The 23,745-nt window shown below is 34.9% G+C and overlaps 1 protein-coding gene across 7 annotated transcripts in view; it reads right to left on the bottom strand.

The window, feature by feature from the left end:
- Positions 1 to 23,745, bottom strand: part of Cntn6 (contactin 6) — a 291,448-nt gene that overhangs the window by 242,078 nt on the left and 25,625 nt on the right. The gene's annotated exons all lie outside the window — the stretch shown is intronic.

The raw sequence follows: 23,745 nt of genomic DNA, 5'->3' as shown, positions 1-23,745 counted from the left end.
AATGCTATATATATATATATATATATATATAGGCTCATATTTTCATAATTTCAGTTCATTCCTCAAATATATATTTCCTATATTAAAAATATATTTATTAAAAATAAATTAGAAATGTATTCAATTGGATGTATTCAATGAGGATTACAATTTTCATTGATTTTAAATTCAATTGTTTCCAAAATATTAAGGATGATAAAACATGTTAAACTAACACAATTCTGTTGCTTGTTTCTATTTGCTTTTCAGTCATTAAGCATAGGATGTAGTATTGTTCTTTACACACAGCATGTATATGTATATAAACATGCTTATATATTTTTTCTAAATGCTTTTATCACTATTGTTGAAGACATTCATTAAGAAACATTATCTTTTTACTTTTTACTTTCTCTCCAGAACTCTGGAAGACATTGGTATAGGAAAAGACTTTATGAACAAATCCTCAGTAGCACGGGAACTAGCAGATTGAATCAACAACTGGGATCTCATCTTACTAAAAAGCTTCTGCACTTCAAAAGAAACCATCAGCAGAACTAAGAGACAAGCTACAACGTGGGAAAAATTTTTTACCAGCTGTTCCTCAGACAAAGGACTATTATCAAGGATATATAAAGAACTCAAAACAATCAGTCCCCCCAAATATAAAGACCCGATTCAAAAATGGGCATCCGAAATGAACAGACATTTCTCAGACAAAGAAGTAAAAGCAGCAAGAAAATATTTGAAAAAATGTTCCACATCACTGGTCATTCGAGAGATGCAGATGAAAACAACACTGAGATTCCACCTCACCCCACAAAGAATGGCTGCTATCAAGAAATCACACAATAACAAATGTTGGCGGGGTTGTGGGGAGAAAGGAACCCTCCTCCATTGTTGGTGGGAGTGCAGACTAGTGCAACCACTATGGAAATCAATATGGAGATACCTCAAAGAGCTTGGACTGGAGGTTCCATTTGACCCAGCCATCCCTCTGTTGGGTATCTTTCCAAGAGAACTAAAAGAATCATATCACAGAGAAGTATGTGCACCCATGTTTATAGCGGCACAGTTTGTAATAGCTAAATCTTGGAAACAGCCTATTTGCCCATCCGTTGGAAACTGGATAAAGAAGTTGTGGTTTTTCTATAAAATGGAATATTACTCAGCCATAAAGAATGAGACAATAGATTCATTCATAGGAAAATGGATACATATTGAAGATATACTCCTAAGTGAAATAAATAAGTCACACATGTGTAAATACCAAATAGTTTCCCTGGTGTGAATAATCTGCAACAATGCATAAGATTCTAATAAGATTACTGACAATTAGAAATTTGAAGAAAGGAGCTAAAAGTGTAGGGAAGGTGGGATGGGTAAGGGAAGAGTAAAAAGGGAAAAGAAAAAAATGTGAGATAATGAAAAGATGGAAATAAAGTGTTTGTAGATGGGGAGGGATGAGGGGGTGAAGGGAGGGCAGAGGTAAGGGGAAAAAATGAGAATCAAAACTTGCCATGTAGAGGTACAAGATCTCAACAATGAATGTAACTGTACTGTATCCCTAAAATGTACCAATAAACTCAATTAAAGCTGAAAAAAAAGAAAAGAAACATTATCTTTCCTAAAACATCAAACTAAAAATAATATCGTGCTATAGAATGCCTAGAAGAAATACATTTCTGATGGTGAAATACATTTCTTCAGCTATCGTACACACTTTTCCACAAGGGTTATATCATAATTTTCTCTAATTTCTCTTGACATTTAAGCTACTCAAAGAAAAAAAATCAAAGTTAAGTGTTAGTTTGGCCTTTACTTCAAAAAAGAAATCCAATTTGTCCATAAAAATTCATAAACTCATAAAAATAAGTTCATAATAAACACTGAACTCATCTAAGTTATATTTGATAATACTTCATATTAAATGACAAGATCCCTTAAAAACTTTTATTTTCATAAAAGTAATTTCATTCCAAGTTCAAATAACTTCTGAAAGTGTGTGACTTTAAGTGTATAGGTATTGAACAATAAAACTTTGCAATTTTCTTGTTATATTTTCTTTTTTATTAAAATATGTGATACAAAATAAATATTCATTGTAGGAATTACACGCACACACATATATATTTACATGCACACACATATTTATACCCATATATATCATATGTATATGTATTGCACCTTGGTCCTTTTTACTTTCTCTTCCCTCCTGTCACTCCCCCTCCCCAGATTCCTTTTTAAAAATTCTGTATTTCTGTCTCTAGTCATGGCAACTTAAATGAAAAACACTGAACCAAATTCAACTTTTTTAAAATAAAACAATCTAAGTGCTTTCAAAATGCAACAGTGGATAAGAATTACAGGAAAAATAAATATTATTCAGGGCATTATAATATATTGAAGTGATAATGTCCTTTGACAAATACTCTTAAATTTTGTGTTGCTGTCCTTTCTCTTTATACCACAGATGCTATTTTTAATGTCTTACAAACATTATATATCACTCTTGAATTCATCAATTGATTTATTGATATATATTCTCTTTTTCATTAGGCTCTTAGGTGTAAGAGCACAAAATCATTTATACTGCTTGTTGATTCTGGCTTTTTCTTGTCTTTTTTTTTTTTTTTTTTTTTTTTTGGTTCGGGGATTGAACTCGGGCCCTTGCGATTGCCAGGCAGGCCACAAAACTGCTGAGGTAAATCCCGGCCGCTTTTTCTTGTCTTGATGAAAGAGGAAAAGAAAACAAAACTCAAAAACAAATAAACAAAAACCATACACATAGGCAATGAATTATTTGTATTGAGTAAGATAACATAACACGCTATGAAGAAAAAACATTTAAGATCTAAGAGAATTATAGTGTGATTTTAGGAAGCATTTCTTAGCTGAAGCTTAAAACACAAGTAGCTCTTTGGAAGGCAAAGAGAGTGTGCACAAAAATGAAGAAAAGAGAGCTGCATAGATTGAGGTAAGGATGAAGGAATTATGGAACTAGCATTCCAAACAAAAGAGAAGGAGTATGTGTAGGTCCAAAGGCAGAACTTCCTGCATCTTCAAAGTTCTGGAAAAGAGTCCAGTTTAATATCCATACGAATAATGTTGAAGGAAGAGAAAGAGGTTCAAACATATAAGACCTGTAGTCTCCAAGAATGAGTATTGTCATTTCAGATTATAACTGAGGATATTATGTAGGACAGGATCAAGATTTAATTTACATCTTTGGCTGCTGTCCAGAAAGGAAGGGAGGAAGGAGCAGGTAGAATTATGCAAATAAATTAAAGGCTACTTTGGTAGTTCAAGAAAAGGATGACAATAGTTGTTACTAGAGTAGTAGTATTGAAAAAAATGAAATCTCTGGATACTTTTCCTGCCTTGAATCTTTTTTTTTCCTATTTATTTGAATATTGCCATCAAAATTTCCTCCTAAAAACAAAAAAAAAAAGATTTGGTTCAATCATGCCAGTATTCTGAAACTTTGAATCACAGTCTGTTGTGCAAATATCAAAATTCCTTCGCATGGTATTTCAGGTCATATATAAACTTCTCACCTTTTTGCAATTAGTATATCAACAAAAGTATCCAGGAACGTGATCTCCCTATTCACTCTGCACATGGATCATGTGTTGCTTCAATACAGATGGTATTTCATTTGTACAGAAATCCTTCTTAGAGTTTGTGTCCCTTTAAAATCTGTGCAATGATAACATGACCATAGATGCTTGTTTTCCCAGGACAATTTCTCTTTACTCAAATGTCATGACAGAATTATTAATAGTAGTCCTTTTACAGATTACTTATTATTTTTTTCTCTACCTGACAATCTTGTCCTTTTCTTGCAATAAAAATTCTATGACTTTATTTGAAGAACCAACTCCCTGTATACCCTCAGTCCATGTGACTGGAATAGTATTTCCTCTGTTAGCTTGGTCCAAGGAAAGACTTAGAGTCTTTGATAGACCTTTGTCAATTAGCAATCAATTCCTTTGGCTATATAGTATTTTGTAAAGGATAAGCGTATAACTTAATTGAAATCACGACAAAGTCAGAACCTTTAACAATATTACTGATGAAACTATAAACTTTCCATTAAGTTTTATATTAACATGCTAATATACTTAATAAATGTTTTCATGTCCTAGCGTGATCCAGCTTGAAGTAATGACTAAAAGCTCTCAATTCCCCATTGTGGGCAGTTTGCTAGACCAGTACCCAAAGTATTTCCTTCATTAATCTCTAAGAATCTTGTGCTATCATACATATATTTACAACTACCAGAAGCACCCAAATATCTAACAACTCAAAAAACAATCCTTCTTACTTAAGCTGGCAAGTTATTCAACATACACAGTCTTTACTTCTTTCACTTGTCATACACAAGTCTCTTCCAACAGTCCCAGACTGCTGGTTTTCTATTCCTTGACACAATTTCCTGTGTGGCCTTTCTTTCAGTTGGAGGTATAAGAAAAGAGTTCTTCCTTTAATATATGTAAGTGTCATTGTGATATGTTCTGAAATCTAAAGGTCCTGTAATTGGGCTGTGGGTGTGGCTCAGTGATATAATGCTTGCCTAGAATGTGCGAGGCCATGGGATCGATCCCAGTATTGCCAACAAACAAACCACTAAGCACCTGCAATCATTCCTGAGATCATAGAGTTATGAAACAGTCTAAAAACCTGGAACTCAAAAATATGAGGCAATCAAATACATTTTCACTTAATCCTCTTTGTGTTATATTTGTTTCCTGGATCCAAAATAATTTGACTTCTACAATTATTTTTTATCCTGAATTTACCTGAACTTTTCCTGAAGACTCCATAGCGAACGTCCATGTTGCAAACCCCTAGAGGAAATGCACTTATCAATGGCTCCATTATATTGCCAGAGTTTTCAAATTTTACCTTAAGAACCAAAAGTATGTGCAATACTTGCTCATACCACTTGGTGTGATAATGAATGCAGAGCTCTTCTCCAGTTGTATGGGCTGGGATTGGATTTGACAGTTGATTAGTAATATGGGCTGGGCTTGTATGTTGACAGCTGAGTGGCCTTATTTCCTGGAGTAAAAGGACGAACTGGGAATTTAGAGATTTTGCTTCTACTGTTGTCTTTTTCTTAACCAGCTGAGTAGCACTGGGTGATTCATTTACATTCATTTTCACTGTCAATTTACTCCTTTCAAAGTTGAAAAGTTTGGCTTACAAATTATCTTTCAATTTCTTCCATCCCTAACATTCTAATGTTCAGTTGAAAACAGTGGATAATATTCACACAAATATTGATTGCTCAGCATCTGATTGCCTATCTGCATATTGTAATGAGGGCAAAGCCCATAAGATATTTTGTTTGACATTACCATATAAAGCTAGCTGAAATAGTTAATATATGCATTAGTTGCCATTTGTAAAAGTTTAAGTTGCTGGAAGAAGAAGAATATTCTGGTTCAATAAGACCAGCCCAGGATAAAAAAAAAAAAAGTCTGCAGTGTACCCAGCACAGTACACTGGGGTAGAAATATTCAGTGGTAAATTTTATGCTGGTCAAGGACTTGCAGGATACTTCTAGGGTCTTGGAATCAAAATGGGCATTAACTCTTGAAGCCAAATGGACTAATAAAAGAAGGTAACTTATAAATGTCAAAGAACTTCTAGAAGCTCTAAAATTCTAAAATAGTTATATAAGTATAACACCATTATTTTGTTTTAGGTAAGATTTATACACCACACAATATTTTAAATGGTATTTTGGCCTAGAAAAGTGTGTGCATTGTTTCATAACATAAATACTGAATTTATTGTTCTATTATTCCTGGGTGAACATGATATCCCATAGATTATATGTATTCACTTTTTCCCCTCATGGAATCTCTCAGTGCAGAAGTAACAATATCAAATACTTCAAGAAATGAGTATGTATAAGTCCACAATCCATTGCTTGCAATTGAAAATTTCTGAAAGTTGAAATGCACATATAAATTTGGTGACAAAACTTATCCCAAAACAATGAGTGATAGATTACAAATTTTTTCCAACTTGGTATGAATAATTCTATACTTCTACTAAAATTGAAATACTGGTTGATGATGGAATATTGCCTATTATGCATAGACATATAAATATACTGCATAGAGTACTATATATAGATACATATATGGAATGAAAAAATGGAAACAGTCTGAAAATAGGGAGGGGTAGAAGATTGAAGGGAGGGCAGGGGAATGGGGGGAAAAGAAGAACCAAGATAGAAAAGGTGCAGATTCCCAACGATGAATGCCATTATATTGTATACCTAAAATGTACCAATAAAATTCACTTAAAAAGATTATACGTACGTAGAAACAAAGATAAACACACACACACACACACACACACACACACACACACAAATGTACATTGTGCCATTTTGCCTAAGAGGTTAAAACAGAGCCAGGAACTATAGCCCATAAGAAAAACTAAGCCCACTGCCCACCTTTGTAAATACATTCATTAGACTCCATTATGCCTATTAATTTATGAGCGGTCTATGATTTATTTTTTGCTACAAAGGCAGAGCTGAAGAGTTCCAACAGTAGCTTCAGGTTGTGAATCCTACCTTAAGATATGACTTCTTCTAACACGTGTCATAGATCTGCATTTATCCCCAAAACCAAATGCAGTTTAATAAATTATTTATGTGACAGAGAAGTCATACCTGACACTAATTGTATTTAACTCAGACAACACCAGTTTTTTCTTTACTTGGATCAAAGCAATCACTTGTGTAAAAATAACAAAAACTGTATATCCCCTGACCCTAAATCTATCATCTATCAGCATATACATGTGTACATTATCCAGTAAACTAGGAATTAGTTTGAAAATTCAAATATTAGCTAGATATAAGACTGCAGGGTGATTCTGGGAGTTTATTTCCATGGTACACTTAGGTATGCCCAGCAAGCATAGGAAACAATGGGAGTAATCAAAGTGAAAGAGATGGTAACTATCTCTTTCACAAATAAGTTTTGAAACTTTCCTTTGCAATGAAAACGGAGATAACTCTTGGCTAAAAGGGCAGGGTTAATGTACACACATATCTCTGTAATAAATCTTTGGAAGGAGTTCATAAATGATTCTTATTGGTACTTATCAACTACACTTAACCTACAGGGGGTATCAAATACGCCCTAAAACACTACATGGCATGATAGGTGGCAGATATGGAAATTATTCTTGTTTAACTCTCTCAATATAATGTTCCATAATTCCATGTGAATAATTCTAGGGGATATCAATCCACGTGATGGAAAATTATATATACTGATAAAAAGTGTTTATGGAAATCTCAAGGTTGATTAAAAATCATACCTTATCATTATTTTCTTTGAGCCATCTCTGAAATAATTTTCTCACATTGCCAATAGCAAGAAGACTTACAGTTTTGGTTTTTGTTCTAAATGCAGAGCAAGAGGATGGGCAATGAATGAATAATATTTTATAATACAAGCCTGCTTCTAATTGTGACACCCTTGTGTTGCTTTCATATATCGGGAAAACTTTGCTTCAAGTATGTGGCTTCTTTTAGGCTTTAATTTTTCTCTATTTATAGTAACACTGCTTTGGCACTAAAGAATTTCATAGATCAAGGTCTATTTTCAGATAGCATGTTCATCATCAGAACAAATATCCTCACACTAATTACCCTTTTATTTTTAATTGACCAGTTAATTAACTGCACCAGATAAATTAAAAATCTCCAATTCACTTAATTAAGGTAACTCCATTGTTTTTGTTTCAGTGTGATAAAAAATACAGTGAAGGAAGAGAAGATTCTTATTAATTTTTAAGACATATTTCCAATCTCAGCATTCATGGAGTTATTTACTATCAACCTAAATCAATAATAAATTAAAATATAAAATATTTATGAACTGAAAAAATCTGTTATATACTAGGAAATTTCAACTGCCATTATGTTAGGCAAAGTAGCAAGATAAATTGTGCATTTACATTCTTTGTTTTCAGAATATAATACTATCACTTTGATGATTGTTATGCCAAACTCTCAAAATAGACAGTCATAATAGATGATAAAATTAGTAGAAAGATATAATGCAATGTATTTAATGAGATCATAGACAAAGCATTTGTTCTTTCCTTAGACACGGCATGATTACATGTTAAGTTGAAATAAATGCAAATATATTTGCTATGGAAATAAAATTATTTCTACATTTTTTTATCAGAGAAACCAAAATATACAATTCAGCTTGGTGATCAACACAGTCTTGTTCGTATATATTTTGCCTGAGGCCATGAAGTCTTGCTGAAAAAGACCAGTGTGAAGAAATGTTTTTTGAGGGTGCTGAAAAATATTTTCAATGAACTTCTGCATTGAAATTCACTATAAACATGCAGATGATTCTGTCTTGCCTTTTAGTTCAGGGCTGTGAAAACTGAAGCAAAGAGGAGATTAACAGTTGTCACGATATAGTTCATAACTCTGAATAAAACCTGAATCTTGAATGCACGCCTATCATTGAAGGGTCTCCTTACTTTTCTATTTGTGACATAAGCATAGCTCCAGCCTCTTTGAATGTCTATTTCTCTATCTGAAAATTGCAGGCAATTACATGTAGTAGACATATTCTTGGGGTTTACAGTATGTTAATAAGAATAGGAGATAGGTAAGTAACACTGTATTGATCACCTTTTCGTCACAGAGACAAACTACGTACTTAAAACAGAAACGTTTCGTTTCAGCTTACAGTTTCAGAGGTTTCAGGGCATGGCTGGCCAGATTCGTAGCAGAAACATTATGAAAAAGGGGCAAAGCAAAGGAAAGCTGCTTACTTCACGTAGGCCAGGAAGCAGAGAAAAAGTGGACAAGCAAGAAGAAAGATATACCTTAAAAGCACGCCCCTAGTGATCTATCTCCTCCAATCAGGCACCACCTTCTGACAGGCCATTCAGCCACATATTCTTCCATGGCTCATACACTGATGAGGTCAAAGCACTCATGATTCAACCACTTCTGCAGATCTCATACCTGTGCACTGGGAACCAAGCCCTCAATACATGAACTTTGGGGGGACACTTCATATTTAAACCATATGAGGCATGATGACAGCTTGGAGGATTTATAATTTTGACGTCCCATTTCTAAAAAAAGTGATTAAAAAAATACAGGCTCATCAGGTAAATCTAAGTTTACCGGACACACTATAGGTAGGGGGAACAAAACTTGGCCTAGTTCTAGCACTTTCTTAGAAGTCAATGGGTGATATTTCTAGGATTTTATGTCCTGTCCTTGGGAACTTTAGGTTGTTTTTACAAGAAGAGGACCTGATCAAGACCTGGAAGATATTATAGCATAACAGCTTTAGAATAATGAACATAGCAAAAATAGAGGTTCTTGATACAGGTCTTGAAGCTAGTCACAAAAAGAAAGTTTTATTTTCTACGAGAAAGTATTTAGTAAAGCAAGCAGCTTGATCATTTGTTCATTCAGTGTTATTTAGGGCAGGGAAAAGAAATTCTGCTAGTTTCAATTCTCAGTAACTGAACAACAACAGCAGAAACAGATTACTTACTAATATTATAGCAGAAGATGGAAAACTTCTCTGTAAAAGAAATACTGACAGCCTTTGGGATTATTAGATCTATAGCCACTACTGATGTGTACTGTTGTAGTATAAAATCAGCCACACATAAGACACACAAAAAATGGGGGTGGTTATATTCCAATAAAACTTTATTATAAAAAACAGGCAAAGGGTATTTAATTCATGGCCATAACTTGCTAATTTCCAGGCTAAAAGTGGACATGGAGCTAAGTGCTAAATTCTAGTCCGCAGTTCTCAGCTCAAGCATATTGACTATTTGATTTGACATCTGAATTGACAGAAAGTTGGAATAGATAGAGTCTATCACATATCAAAAATCAAAAATACCTAGGGCTGGGGATGCACCTCAGTAGCACTGCACCTGCCTGGCAAGTGCAAGTTCCTGAGTTCGATCCCTGGTATGGAAAGGAAGGAAGGAAGAAGAAAGAAAGAAAGAAAGAAAAGAAACAAAGAAAGAAAGAAAGGAAGGAAGAGAGAAAGAGAAAGAAAGGAAGAGAGAAAGAAAGAAGGAAAGAAACGAAGGAAGGAAGGAAGGAAGGAAGAAAAGACCTGTGCTGAAAACAAAGGAATATATATTTATATAATATACCATATGTTTATTTATTTAAAAGAGAAAGCATGATTGTTTTCAGATCTCTTCACAAATCTAGCAAAAATAAAACATGAATATTTATAGCAATTTCATAATCAAGTATGTATGCAAAGCAGTTTTTTTTGTCTTGCAGAAAATATAGCCTGATGTGGGGAATAGTACCAGAGCTATAGATAATAAAACTTTTTAATCTCATTATGTGTTTAATAAAAAGTAGTCAGATACAGGAAATGTTTTCCTTTGCTTGCTTTGCTATAGTCAAAGAACAAACAAAACAGATCATATAGGCTAAAATGCAAATAAATTAATGAAATAGTATTTAATAAGAGTACCAATGTCTTGTACTTAGGTTTAAAGAACTGGATTCTTTCAATTAATTCAGAATACAAGTGTGGTGGGAAAAAAGTAGCCTTACTTAAATTCAAATTAAAAAAAAATTGCAAAACCAACATGACACAAAGTAAAGTTGGGCCAGTATTCACTGTTTACCTACATTCTGATATAATTGCCAAAAATCTAGTGTAACTCAAGTTGCATTGATGAAAGCACAGTGGCCAGAATAAGGAATGCTCCAATCAGGGAGGGGATAGTGTTCTCTTCTGAGCATCATCCTTTAAACAGAACTTTGACAAATTGAACTGCTCTCATGGGGTGAAGAATAAGGATGATGAAATGGCAGGAAGACGGGCCTTATGAGGGTTAGCAGAGAGAAATAAGTATGTTTAGCCTGGGGAAGAGAAGATTCAGCAGGCAGAGAAGAGCCATCTTCAAATATTTGAAGGGCTGTCTTCTGGAAGAAGGATTAAACTTATTATTTGTGTCTCAGGAGAATAAAACTAGGACCAAAGGGTGGACATTTCAGGGCAGCAAATTTCAATTTAATATCAGCCCTGAGCATTTTAACAAGTAGAGCTGTTTAGTCAGTGCTTAAGTGCACTGGCCTTGAAACCTAGGAAATTTGGGGTTCCATTCTCAATACGTACAGACACTTAATAGCTTTGTGGTGTAAAGAAAGTAATGAGTTTTATGGAAATCACAATGGAAGGAGTAGTATCTACCTAAAGGGATTCACATGAGTATCCAATAAGATCACACAAAGAAAGAAAGTTTTTTCTCTGTGAGCTATCTAGTTCTCCACAATTAGGAGCACTGTTTATAAGAAGTAGCTAGATTACACCCTTTCTCTGACATAGCAGTAGTTCTGATCAAGCAGAAATTTAAACTGGATGATCTCGTAAGCCCTTCTAAATCTACAGTTTGTCATTTCTATATAAAAGCAGAAAAGTGGAAATTCTCTGAACCAGGAGTTATTAGCTGCTGGTCTAACAGTTAGATAAACCATGAAGTAGTTAAAAATTAAGAAATCTCACATAAAAGACATGCCACTTTCTTCTTACATCTGAAGAGTTGATATCACTAAATCCATATTTTTACATAGTTAAAACACAATCCAAAGACAATAACACACATCAAGAGTGACTGGGCTTACAACACTCCCTTTACCACATTTGCGGGGATAAGTTCAGCTGTCTAACTTTCAGCACAGTTTACTCTTTTACCTTTCCTGTTCTGTGTCTTAAGGCATTGTGTCTGCCTTCTCCTATGCTTCATCAGGGAGGCAAGGAAGCTGGAAGCAAAGTCTTAGGATAATGTACAGACATTGTGTCTCTTCTCCTATGCTTCATCAGGGAGGCAAGGAAGCTGGAAGCAAAGTCTTAGGATAATGTACAGGACAGAAAACTAGGAAGAGACAGAGAAAAATAGATACCAGGAAGTGGGCTGAAAGGGAAGACAAGAAAACTAGTAATAATATGGATTATCAAATTCAGAACAGTTTTCAGACTCTGTCAAGAATTGTACATGCGTTGGTTCCTTTAATCTTCAAAGGAATATAAGTTGTCTAATATCATTGCTTTCATTTTACACGCGAGAAGACTCAGGTTGGAAGGAGTTAAGTAACCTGACAAAGTACACACAGTTAACAAGGGGCAGAAAAAAAAAATCCCTCCATTGACCAGTAACATCCAAATCCTGATGCTGAGCTTTCCATCACAATAACCAATCTTACAGACTTCACAGTTTTCTCCAATATGTACCTCGGGAGATTTTGTTCAAATTTCTGAGCATAGAAAAAAGCAAATTCTCTTCCTATTAGAAAAGAAGCTTCTCTTTTTAGACTCCTCCTTCATTACAGGTAACCTAAAACATGACAAAGCTAGATGGTGTGCTTGTGGGACTTGAAAAATGCAGCCTCCAGTCAAATATAATGCAAAGTACAAGGTTAAATGCAGCGAAACACTTCCCTTCTTGCAGGATTTCTTAGTGGCTGCTGAAATCCTTTATGTTATCCTGTTTAATCCCATAGTGCTGATGCACATTATAAAACATGAAGACAGAAATATAGCATATACCAGCTCCTGGATTTTCAGGATTCTCCATTCCATGGTGCTTTTCCAAAGGTGAATGGCCCATGGAAAACAATTTAGGAAAGCCTGATCCAGGAGCAGGAGCCATAGAAAACAATACCTATGTTCTCGGAGTCCCAACTCAGCCAGTATCTATTGATGGTACTTGAGATACAAGTCTTACAACTGCCCATTCTCAAGTTATTCACAGTGAATACTGGGGGAAGAATACCCACCTTATCATATGCTCTTAATTTTTCTAGGACTTGACTATTATTAATGTTTGTAGTAAAGCACTCTGAATTAAAAAGATCCCAAGAAAGCTGGGTGTGGTGGCACACACCTGTAATCCCAGCACTTGGGAGACTGAGGAAGGAGGATCGCTGAGAATTTGAGACCATCCTGGGCTACATCATGAGTTCCAGGGCAGTCTGAACTACATAGTGAGACCCTGCCCCTCAAAAAAAGAACCCAAGAGATATATATCAGGAAAACTGGATACATTTTAAGCATATATAAGACATGCATTACTAAAGTTTCTATCTCTCCTGAATATCTGGTCAAGAAAAGTGGATGGGTTATAATCACTTTCTCACCAATCTGAGAATCTAGGAGTAGAGATGATGACAAATATCCTTTTCTCTGAGTAGAAATGTGAAATTTCTGACCTATGTGAAAAATTAGTGAAATAACATATGTATATCTATAGATAAATGTTTCCATAAATACACTAAAATCATGCAGCTGTTAAATCTCTACATACGTTCCTTCAAAGCTGTGCACTGGGGAAGGAAGGAAGAATAAATCATGGAGCACACACAGCAGGATGCACACTATTCCATTCTGTTCCAGTTGGCTATGGTTCATGGCCCCCTCTCCCCTGGACAATTGGACCTTTTACCTTCTCTTCCATCAACCTGCTCCCATTGGCAGTCCTGACCTCCCAGAAATAGGAGTTGCTTCAAGAGGAAAATGAGGTTGTCTGTCAACAATCATGTTGTAAAACTGGGAAATTCCTCTAAAATTGAGAGGCTGCAATTTTAAAATTTATATATATATATATATAAAATCACTGGGAATAGAAAAGTGCTTTTCACCTTAGTATTTGAAATGCCCTTCCTTGGCTTTTAGCAGTTACAGAAACTTGGATTAGGTTTGCTTTGTTGAGGAAGTGTTGTATTCACTAACTGTGCAGGCACTGAGGATGCCACTGCCATGGTGTGCGACATGGGAGGGGTATTACCTTACTCCTCAGCCCTTCAAAACTACTGTCAAAGGAGATATGAGTTGCACAAAAAAAAATCACCTGCTGAAATGATGAGCTGCTTCTCAAGGGCTGGGTTTGAGATAGCTCAGATTTCTCAATATTATGTGTCAGCTTTCTACATTCATACTAACAGTAGACACAATCAGCTTCCCATAGCTGGAATTCACATTAACATAAGCCACATCCCACTTTTGTAAACCTATGTATATGGAAAGGTGTGCTTTGTCAAATATATCTTCTTCTTGATTTTTAAAATTGCTCAGAAAAAATGTAGGCTCAGAGAAATCAACTAACATGTCTATAGCCATAGAAGACAAAGTATTCATATTCTCTAAAGTGCTGTTTTACATTCTGTACCCTCTAAATGTAAGTGACCTTTGACAAAATGATGATCCTCATGTGTATCTAGAACAAGGCTGGGCTATTAGCAGATGGAAGGAATAAAGACAGAAAGTTAAAACTATAATTAGAGGTAATGAGTAGTGCCTTCTGCAGAGCTTCTCCAAGGGCTTATAATCCCCTCAATACACTTGCAAAGACTGACTCAGTGGAAAGAACAGTGTGCCAAGAATCCATAGGACTCAGTGATAGTCTCCCACTTTCCACAAGGACCAATGTAATTTGTGAAATTGAGCAAGATCTCTGATCCAGAAGTTCACATTGAGATGGGAGAGAAGGCAACACAACAGAGACATATGTAAAGTCAAGGCCCAATGGCCACAAGGAGCAGGCAAGCTTTAAATCACACAACACTTCATGTAATAGCCCCACAGTGCACAAATATTATATTACTGAGCCTGGCCTTTGACCCAGATCTCTTGACTTCAACATGAGTGTCCTTTTCATATTATTTCTTTGAAACACAAGATTGTTGAAAGCTTGCCAGATATATGTACTTGGAATCAGACTGCGAGAACTTTAATTGGCTTATAGATTGACCATGGATGGAGTTTTGGTAAAACATCCAGGAAAGGAGCGGCTGGGTTGAGATCAAAAGAAGAGTGCTGCTGCAGAAGCTGCCTTTCCCCTGTCTATGAGAGTATGAGGATCTGTGGAAAGAGACCAAGCGCAAACAGCCACTTTATACCAGTAGTTCTCTTTCTCTGCGTGATGTGAACAAAAGATCCTAAATCTGGGGCAGAGCTACCAATTCAGTCTAGCAGCTCATCTCACATATAGATGGATTCCTTAAGCTCATAAGTCCAATATGGCCTTGGCCTTATCTGTCCACCCATTCCCAGGAGAAAATGAAGTCAGTGATTCACTGGGTCTGTGGACCCCTCAAATGGAAGTGGTCATACCTAGGAGTACATGCTCCAAAGATGCCCAGGTTTTTAAATATTTCTATTTAAATAGAAGTGTTTAAATTAATACTGCAGATACTAATTCAGTGGTATACCTACTGCTTTGGGTTTTATTTGGAAAGGAGCAGGTGAGTGTCCAGTGCCTCTATTCTGTCATCTTGAAATCCTTAGCTTCCTGCAGTTAAATTCAGACTGTGCTTCTCTTTAAGTGAGAAACATCGTAAAAGTTATTTAACTCTTCTGTGTTTATGTTTCCTCATCAGTGAAATGAGAATAATAATAGTAGCTTTTCCACAAGCTTAAGATGAAGATAAGTTTACTCACATAAATTGCTGACAGCACCAGCTCATAAGAATCCAGGGACTAATAAACAATAGTTGCTTTATCATTATCATAATTATTAAATACAAAGCAGCAATAAAGGTTATTTTAAAGATTCCTCTTTTTGTTTACATTAGTGTGTTTTCCTAAAATTCTCTAATTTTAACATTCTGCCAAGATTCAGGGATCTTATTCAACAAAGATTTTAATTATACCTTAATCAATTTACTTTAATAAAGAAATGAATGAAATACGTTTGGTATGTGTTTTTCATGGTACACTGGAGAACACACATGGTCTACTTTCATGGTCTATTTTTCAGAATCTTCTGGATGTGTGTAATTTATACAGGGGAGACACTTATTTACAAGAATACAGTGAAAGAATGTGAGAATGGTTGCTACATTTGCATACCAGAAGTGTATTTCAGGGACATTAGAGGAAAGGCCTTCCAAAAGCAATAATAGCTTGAATTAATGCTCTTTTTGTTGTCTTAAAGAAATTTAGTGCAGTGTCCTGGAAAAATGGTATGCTTACGGATCTAATTCAAAACCAACAAATAAAGAGATATAATGCTTAACCTTAACTAACAGCCATCAAGAGGCTACCATCAATAGTTTAAACTAAGAAAATAAGAGAAAGAACTCTTTTTATATTAAGATGACCTCAGCCAAAGATGTCACCCACATACCTCTTCTCACAAATATACACAGTCATAATCACATGACACACAGTCAATGACAGAGGAGATGGCCAGTAAGACTATAAGCAGCTGAGAAATATTTATGACACAGTGACATCACAGCTATCATGCTGTCACAGTGCACTGAATTACTCACGTGGTTTGTGTGATGCCTTTGTAAACACACACAGCCAGAAGCATAAAAAATAATACAGTTATGTCCTGCACATGATGCTTGATAATAATAAAGACTTGCTTCTGTCTTTACAGTATATTTATCATTACTTTAGTATGCACAACTTTTAGCTTCATTTGCTGTCTAGATAGTGTTTTTTTTTTTATTACTTCAAGAGGTCACATGGAATAATAGAGTTATACCATAGAGGTGTATAAAAGAACATTGTGCTTGCAGAATGAAATAATAATAAAACTGTCTAATGACACATTTCTCAGCATTTGTCCCTCTCTTTAATTGATATATTTCAGTTATCACTTACATCTATCCATTAATGGTATAACTGATTTTTAGGCACTCAGAAGAATTGCACTTCTAGAAAAGCACAACTTTGGACTGTGTATCTAAATCTCCAGTGTTATAAAGTTGGACTCTAAAACATAAAGCGATAGTTGACTTCAAACTGTTTTTAGCTTACTCGTCGCAAACATAAAAAATGAGTTTGAAAGGGCATTAATCATGTGGCCAGAGGATTCAGAGTAAAAGAAATGGCCTTGTGACAGTTTTGCATTTCAGAAATTTCAGGCCCACCCATTCTGCTTATCAATTCTCAGAACACACCTGTTTTTCAGATGATGCATACATAAAAATAAACTAAACACATACAGAAGAGCATATACATCTTTTCTTTGCAAATCACTTTCCTTCACTCTACCTGACATAAACCCCCTGATGTCCTAGCCAGAGTGGCAATTCTTGCACAATATTGTTCTTGATTTCTCGATTGCCTCCTGGGGACTTGCTTTTCAAATATCTAATGCGAATTTTCTCATGAATGTCAATGATACAGAGTTACATTTTTCTTTCCAACTTTTCATCCCACAGGCACTCCAAGTACTCTGTGACTACTTTCAAGATAGACATAACTAGATGAATAGCAATTACTTGTAATACAGGGTAGAAAAGGCAAAAGGCTTTTTATTGGTTCTGGGAAGATTTAGCTACTTGGTACAGCGTTTACAGAGAAACCCCATACCCCTAGAGTGTGATGAATGGCCACCTCCCTACACACTCCATCCCTGGAGATTCCTAGGTACTAACTGCCCTGGAATTTTGCTTGCCACACAGAGAAGTTAGTTTCCTTCAGTTCTTTCATGTTAACTTCACTTACATTTAGTGAGCAGTGAACATGTTATTCACTCCCAATTAAAATCAAAATAAGGGTTTAATTTGCTTCCTTGTCTTCTGGGGCTAATCTTCCTTCACTGAACACTCACATTCCCATTAACTCAAGGAGAACAGCCCCCTAAACAGCCTTTGAATGAGACACTGAAGGACTAATTGTTCCCTTGGAAGCATGCGCACTGGTGCCTGTTGAATCAGTGAGCACCTCCCTTTGGGTACCCTACATCCCAGGGCAGAAGTGGGTGTAAGACATGACTTGATGAGGGTTGTCAGTGATAATTACTGCCCAACCTACTTCTGAACGTGTGTACTGAATTTCTGGAATGCACATCATAGCGCTCATTATACCCTGCAGATCTTCCATTTCGAGGTGGGATACCGAGACTTCCATTCCTACTAAGTTCCAGAACTTTCCTCACGTAGGAGATGCCAAAACAGTCCTCAGCAGAAGTGAGCGTTGCAGCACATCTCCAGGGCCAGCCTCACGTCAATGGGCCAATGCCCAAGTGCTGCCACTCTACATTTCATGATTTTCACTTCATTAATCATGTTCAAAGTAAATCTTTGGAGACAAGGTAATAAATTCCATCTTAGCTAAAAAATGATTCAGTAACTCCCAACTCTTAGCTAAGTTGCCTTTGTAGTAGTTCCTATAAACAAGCTTAGAGGAAAAATTAAATAATTCTTTTCTTGATATACAGAAGCAGAGCCTGACCTGTATCTATGCATACAGGCATGCCTGTTTACATGACCTAATTATTAATCCAACGTTAATTTCGCTGTTTAAGTGCTCTTCCCAAATAGACTCTTAATTAAGGATTGAAATGCAAGTGACTTGGTTGGGAGGTTTAGTGGGTTTCACAGACAGAAAATGAAATGATGCATGCTTGTTACTGAGCCAGTAACTAGAGAGGTCAACTGGACTTCAGCCTTCTGGGGCTCACAGGGAGGAGATACAGAACGATGCTCAGTTACCTCAGTGGAAGGGCTCAGAAAGTAGGCATTTTTTAAAGTCAATTTTCCTTTCATTACTGATGGAGGAGTTGCTTTAGGAAGTAACAACTCTTGGGCATTTTTGTTTTCCTCCATAAAGGTAAGCATGCTTCTTAGGCCAGAAAATATCGCTCAGCCAGAGATGGTTAATTTCCAGTGTAGTCACCAGAGTGGCAGTGGTGAATAACTGGAGTTGGCAGGCGGCAGAGGGAGATTTATTGAGGGCACAGATAGCACCCACTAAAATTAGTAACCTTTGTCATATATTAGTTATAGGATTTGGCATAGGCCTTAAAATACAGTCATTGCATTGTATAAAGATTGGATTCTGGCTAGTTTTTATTACTAGAATGCCAAACTTATTACTATTAATCAACCCTTCTGTTCGCAATTGACTTTTTCATTAAATGAAGAGAAAATGGAGGAGACAAGACTTGTAATATATAAGCTCTAATAAAAAATCAAAATCTCCTTTTTAAAGCAATTTATAAATTTCACATTAAGCAAATGTTTGCTTATGTATATGTAAATATATATGAATATTAGTTTATAAACATTTTAATAACAATATAAGAAAAAGAAAAGTTATACAAATAAACATTTTCATCATATAAAAAGTTTTCAAAAATATTCTGGAAAGTTACAGCAATACCTATTGGTAACTATATGGAAATACTTGACACCAGTTCATATACAATTAATTATTAGGCATCTTGAGCAACTGTTACATAAAAAGTGTTGTAGATATCCACACGGATGTCACAAAATTTATTAGTCAAAGATAATGTATTCTGGAGTTCCTTACATATCAAAATATATTTCACATTTCTGATTTTGTTTAATTTCAAAATATTTATGAGAAAAATATTATTACTCCCATTTTACAAGGAAATGCAGAGTGACTGTACAAACAGGTGGTTTGCTTTAGGCGACAAAATTAGGAGGGAATGATTCCAGAAAGCAGCCCAAATCTTTCCTCCGACGGGGTCTCCATGCATGAAAATGCAATTTTAGCTACTAAGTCACAGGACTACAACCCTCCACTTACCTAAAAATGGAGAGTTTTCCTGGTGTGATATTTTGCTATATGAAGATAACCCAAGGCAAATGGGAAAGGTTGAGACCTCTAATTGGTATATAAAATGTGCAAATACATTTAGTGGCATATGCTGAAAACCCTTGTAATCATACTGCTATGTAGATGTACTCTAAATTTACAGCTCCACAATGTTACTAGGCTGTTTTCTCTTAGGATCGATTATATTCTATACAGCTTTGTTGAAAATGAATCAATTTTTGTCTAAGTGGTTCCCATGAATAGCATTAGCTACATTCATATTCTAATACCCTTTTTGGAATACATTTTGCTCATTTTCCTCTTACATATATTTACATAAATACTAAAAAGCACATACAAACAAAAGAAGGCCTATATTTTCTTGTTCCAGTGTTGAAATGGAAATTAGACAAGATGTTGAAAAAGTTACCTACCCAAAATAGGTTTATAGAACGTGATATCAGAAAGCTTAAATAATCAAAAGGCCAATATCCTTCAATTTATAATTTGAATACACTTGAGTTGTTAAGGGGAAAATCGGGAGTTCTAATGTTATTTGTTTGATCCAAAATTTAGAGCAGCTAACACGAATCGGTTGCTCTATAACAAACGCATGTATCTCCAGGAAATTTTTGACATTTAAAAGGATAACAGATCACATTAGGAATTAGTCACTTAATCTTCATGAAACCACCAGTTTAGTGTTTAGCTTCTAAAGTCAGTGGTCTTACCTCTTGAGACTTCTCTAGGATAAACAATCATCTATCTACCTGAAATCCCCTGTCGGGATCCCATTCTTAATTTTCTTTGCAACACTAGAAATGTACTTTGCTTGTCTGAATGTCATTTTTTAAAAATCTGATAAACTGTCGAATGGGGTGGCACACTAAGTAGAAGATCCCCCAATTATCCAAATGACTAATTGGAGATGTTGAACACACATGCCCCCAGATGAATGGCGGAGTGCAACGTGGGCAGGGTTCCCAATCGACCTTGGTCTCACATGAGTCTTGGTCAATTCAGGATGTTGTTATATGGGCAGTAAGACAACAAAGTAGACATTACATAAAAAGAGGTCAAAACCGCATTTAAAATGCAATTTTGAAAATTATGGCCTGCAAAATTAGCTTCTGTGATGAAAAGAATGAGATGAAAGAATTGGATTCACTTAAGGATATTTCTCTATAACTCAACCACAGAATGGACGAAAAGAAGTAGCCAAAGGGAAATCAGTCATGTAAACCTGGATGGTGCATACTTAATTTAGAATATTTCACGCAGACAAGTGCTCCTTGCTGAAAAACTAGTAGTAATTCTCAATGTTAACATCTTTGCTTGCTCTTCATGGTTTCATTTTTCTTCCTCGAAGTATTGTATAATATATATGTGTATGTATATATGCATATATATGAATATATATACATATATACATATGTATATATATTCTCCACATGAAATTTTATAACTGCATCAGATACTGAAGAATATAAGTTTTGTGTATTTTTAGTACCAGGATCAAACTCTGGACCTTGCACTTGTGAAGCAGGTGGCAGCACCACTGAACTAAATCTCTAGCCCAAGAAAATGACTTTAAATACTGCATCAGCTTAATGAAGGCCATGAATATTTTAGAAAAAAATAGAAAAGACTCTCTAACTATATGTTAGATTATTTTTCTCATGTGTAAGTATTCAATCATAAAGATACGTTTAACTTCATAAGTACATGATGTCACAGTGATAAATGAAAAAGTAAAAATTTAATCAACTGTTATTTTCATAAACAAAACAAAAATTGAGTTTATTGACTGCAAAGATTTCTTCTGGTTATATTGGCTAGATCAAATTTTTAGCATTATTTAGTAATTTTTCTAATTGTATCATATGATTAAGAAGAAGAAAATATATTCACTTAGCCTTATGTGATTACATATATTTCCGAAAGCAGATATAAATACAAATAAATTTAACTTAAAATATTTGAACTAAAATAATTTAAGAGAAATTATGCTTGACTTACAATATTTAATGTGTTCATCCTATGAAATTTTTTACCTTGTGTCTCTTATATAATTATAGTTACATCACATTATAATTATATATTATGCATTATTTGTTACTGTTGGCATATAATTGTAATATAAAATATATATACATTTCTAATATCCAAGTACACTATTTTCCTGTGTTTGTGGTGCTTATGTAAATAATAATGAATTATGCCAAGGTATATCTTTTAAGCAACTATTTCCCTATCCTTTACTAGGAAAAAAGAAAAATTATAAACTTGTATATTTTATTTGCAAATTAATTAATTAATTAATTACCTTTACAGTATATAATGCAGGGCCAGGGATTTAGCTCAGTGGCTTTTCTGCCTACTTTGCAAGTGCAAGTAACTGAGTTCGATCCCCAGCACCAAAAAATATATATATATAATGTTTTATGTAATGTGCAATATGCTTATTTGCATGTAAATATAAGTATGTGCACACACATAGATATATTTAATTTAGGATGTTTGAGGCTTCACTGATCTGGTCATAGTCTATTCAAATTGTCAGTAGGTGAGAATGTCCAGGACCAATGGGAGGGGTGTAAACTCTCCAGATGACCTGCATTTTGTCCTTGTTTTGGTCATGTAGAGTTCCTTGATGGTGTTAGAGGAAGATGGAATATTCAGGAGAGATACAAAGAAACTGGTCAGATAAAGTTTATGCCATCTTCGTGAAAGCCTTTGTCTTCTCTTCAGGCTCAACCAAAAGCCTTGTTTTCAATCATAAGATATGCTGTCTTCATCCAAAACAAAACAAAACTCATTTAACAAATATTTATTTATACCTACTAAGAGCTCTTTGGGTCAGTGACACGAAAATAAGGTAATCATGGCCTTCATGAGGCTTTTTTTCTATGGTTGCGGTCACAGATGAATGGAAAACAGACAGAGTAACAATAAATAAAGATTTTGATAAATGTAAAGATAAAATTGTGATAATAAGGCAGTAACTAGCAGTGTAATGAAGTGGTAATTGTTGCAGCTACTTCAGATAGATTGATAAGAGAAAGTTAAACTTTGAAAATTCTTCAAATGATATGAACATTCACTTTCACATATGACATGGCAAAAATGGAGAATTAGTAGGAGAATCAGACTTATCTTAACCAGAAGAATCAGAATATATGTATGTATGTATGTAGATAGATAGATAGATAGATAGATAGATAGATAGATATAGATAGATAGATAGATAGATAAATAGACTTTCGATTTCCAGATTGGAACATGGAGGCTTAGAAATTCCCCAGTTAAATTAGCTAAAGAAATTTGAAGAGCTGGGACTAGAGCTTCCATTTGACCCAGCCATCACTCTCTTGGGTATCTTTCCAAAGGAATTAAAATAATCATATCACAGAAATAAATGCACACCTATGTTTATAGTGGCACAGTTTGTAATAGCTAAAAATTGGAAATAGCCCATTTGCCCATCATTTGGAAAATGGATAAAGAAGATGTGGTTTTTCTATAAAATGGGCTATTACTCAGCCATAAAGAATGAGAAATTAGATTCATTCATAGTAAAGTGGATACATATTGAGGATATACTCCTAAGTGAAATGAATAAGTCACATGTGTAAATACTAAATAGTTTCTCTGGTGTGAATAAACTATAATAGTACATAAGATATACTATTATAGTACATAAGATATAATGGACAATGTGAAATAGGAAGAAGGGGGTTAAAGGTGTAGGCAAAGTGGGAAGGGTAGGGGAAAGGTAATAAGGGAAAAGAAAAAAAATATGAGAAAATGAAAAAATGGAAATGAAGTGTTTGTAAAGAGGGAGCAGAGGAGGGGGTGAAGGGAGGGCAGGGACAAGGGGAAAAAATGAGAATCAAGACCTGTCATGTAAAGGTACAAGATCCCAATGATGAATGTAACTGTACTGTATACCTAAAATGTACCAATAAACTCAATGAGGGGGAAAAAAAAAGAAATCTGAAACTTTCCCAAAATCAATTATCAGTTAAAACACTTAGAAAGTCATATAAGAAGACATACTCTGGGGAACATAATAATGATTGAGAAGATTCTTAGGTGTAGAGGAATTTAGATGATTCTAGGGATTTTGTAGAATTGCTAATGGAAAAGAGGTAATGTAATTTTTAAATTGCTA

The sequence above is a fragment of the Fukomys damarensis genome, unplaced genomic scaffold (genome assembly GCF_012274545.1).
Source record: "Fukomys damarensis isolate Sample0158 unplaced genomic scaffold, DMR_v1.0_HiC HiC_scaffold_28, whole genome shotgun sequence".
NCBI lineage: Eukaryota > Metazoa > Chordata > Mammalia > Rodentia > Bathyergidae > Fukomys > Fukomys damarensis.
This window is presented reverse-complemented; position numbering and strand designations above follow the sequence as displayed.